Source organism: Orussus abietinus, unplaced genomic scaffold (genome assembly GCF_000612105.2).
Source record: "Orussus abietinus isolate OABI.00-Male unplaced genomic scaffold, Oabi_2.0 scaffold832, whole genome shotgun sequence".
Taxonomy (NCBI): domain Eukaryota; kingdom Metazoa; phylum Arthropoda; class Insecta; order Hymenoptera; family Orussidae; genus Orussus; species Orussus abietinus.
In genome coordinates this window covers 1-2868 of record NW_019396006.1, presented here as the reverse complement: position 1 = coordinate 2868, position 2868 = coordinate 1, and positions in this window count along the sequence as shown.

Sequence of the window (2868 nt, the reverse complement as noted above, 5' to 3'; positions counted from 1 at the left end):
TACCTTTTTGTCTCTCTTGCCAAAAAGTGGCCTTTTAATTATTTAATCGGGTACGTCGGATTCGACTAACTCGTACCTTTCTTGAGGGGCGTACCTGAAGGAACCTGAATTAAAACAGTTCCATTATTTTGTTAATCATCTCTTGGGCCTTAGCCATGTTAGGCCATCTACACGTCGAATTTTAATGTAGTCGTCTAGAGCGAATTATTAGTCGCTTCAAGGTCTCGCCTATTATCGCTACCTGTAAGCGCGACGATCGACTTCCGAGGGACGACCCACAACACAGCACCAGGGCCCTCAACATCCCATCAACGGGGAAGCGTCTGCGAGACACCCACGGGAAGGGCCTCAAGGACGGCATCGGGAACCATCCACTCCACCAAGGGCGGCATTTGCCTCTCCCCTCAGGCCTCCTGGACCACGCAGGGGTCGCACTTGCAGAGGCCGCCGGATGCCCGCCCGCGGGGAGGGTGCCGACTTCCCGGCCAGGCGCCGGACCGGCGGGCAGGTGCCCGCCTGCGTGACCCCGACCATCGCCGACACCCTCGAGGAGGCGTCTCTGTGTCCCCGAGGAGCTCGTCCGCGGCCATATATTGGTGTGGCGGACGGGCCAAAAAGAACCATGACGATAAGTATCATGTGGTGCATCGGGGACCACCGAGGTCATCTAGGGCGACCTTCTCGAGGTAGGGACACCTGTGGCCACGGCCCTGATCGAGTCTCAGGTCAACCTGGACCAACCACCAGCACTCGAGGGACGCCTCGAAGAAATCCACTGACCAGCCCGGGGGGGGGGGGAGGCCCTCACAGGTGCCGGCCCTGGTTCTCGCGCACGGCGCGAGCCGTGAATATTTTCGTCGATGTTTCGGTCGCTGCAATGACTAAACTAATAAAATGTGGATATGTGCCGATCGATATTTTTATTGAAAGTATACAATTACATGCATACATAATATTTTCGGCCTGAGTAATTTTCAATTTTACTAACATAGTAATTGTAAAATATTCCTTTTTTGTTCAATTCAAGGGCATTGATTGAACAAAAGTTTATGTCACAATGAAAGAACGTTTTACAGACGCACAGTGGAGCAAAGAAAATGCGCGTGGACAAATTGATTTTCAGATTGCAATATTTATCCGATTTAAATGTTCTTTTAACGAAAGGTATTACAATTTCACACGCAACTAACGTTCTTGCTTTTGAAAACAAATTGTTAATTTTTCTTATTTCACAAACAAAATAACAAACTTTTTTTCACATTAGATGACAACTATTTATCATAAAATATTTGTGTTCAATCAAAAATGTCAAAGTATTCGCTGACGTCGGGCGGCACTCACGATGACTACGACTACAACGATGAACCAGTGTCGAAACTATGTAACAATATTCTGTAGTGTAAATGAAAAAGTTTAAACATTAAATGCATTTGTTACAACAAACAAATGAATTAAAATGGTTTGGATCAACAGCATTTTATTATTAATATATCTAATTAAATTTCAAACATTTATAAGTGAAAAGGGCTTTTCGATCGAGTAGAAAAAAAGTCAGTCAACAATTTATTGTTATTAACCAATTTTACAAACAATTACTTGCTGAAAATTTGTATAAATGTAATCAGGGTCATTTTCACAATATTCACCAGTATCAGTGGGCAACGAAGTTACCATTGTTGCTCAGCAGTTAATAATTAAAAATAGCTTAAATAAGCTTAATTAATAAATGCACTGTTTATCTATTTTTCGGTTTGCGAACGTTGTTCCTTCAACACAATCGCCTATGGAAAATGAATTTTCAATACTTGTTACGAAACTTGAACAATAATATATAATTATTACTTTTATTAACAATATATTAAACAATTTTTCTTCCCGCGTACACAAATAATTTGATCTTGAAAAGAGCTGTTAATTACTTAGTCAGATTTTTCTGGTATTACATTACGTTATTAAAAAAACATTGTTTATTATTAGAACGTCACGGAATGATGTGTACTTGTAGCAATAATACGGTTATTCGCTAGGATGTATTTAGAAAAAGCTAAGTTTTCATGTCAACATTCATCAAACGGAACATAAGTTAATCAAACATTAAAACTGACAGTAGTCGTTTGAGTAACTGGCAATTTTTGTCAAATACAAAAGTAAAATTTGTAATTTATGCATGCAAAACGGAAGAAACATTGTTCATAAGATTATTCACAACAATTATACATATTTACACAGATATCCAAGTTTCCTGACAATATTTGAAAATGCATTTGTTAGCGGCGATTATGTTGAAGGAACAAGGTGCGTAAGTCGAAAAATAGGCAAACAATACATCTAATAATTAAGCCCGCTTAAACAATTTTCAATGAATGAGGGATGAACGAAAATAATAACTAAGTTAATTGAATTTAAATACTAGCACTGATGGATATTGTGAAAACGATCCTCATGCCAATTATAAATGACTTCAACGAGCAATTGTTTGCAACATTTGTTTATAGCAAATGATCTACTGATTTTCATCCGCTCCACGGAAAAACTCTTTTCGCTTATAAATGATTAAAAGTATAAAAATTTAGAATAAACCAAATAATGAAATGATATTATCCACTGAGAAACGATTTTCGTCCTCTAATTTGTTTAAAACAAATGCGATAGTAGTATAACAGTGGCGGTTCTGGACCACGATTCCTGCACCGACATGTTACCGACACCTCGAGAGCCCTCGACGGTTCTCGTCCATACTAACCGCCCGTCGTCGAGCGTGATATGACGTCATCGGACCGTCATCGAGCCTCGATTTCCGAGAATTTGCCGGGAATTCTTGGAATTAGACCAGAATACCGCGAATTTCCACCACGCTCGAGGTAGTTC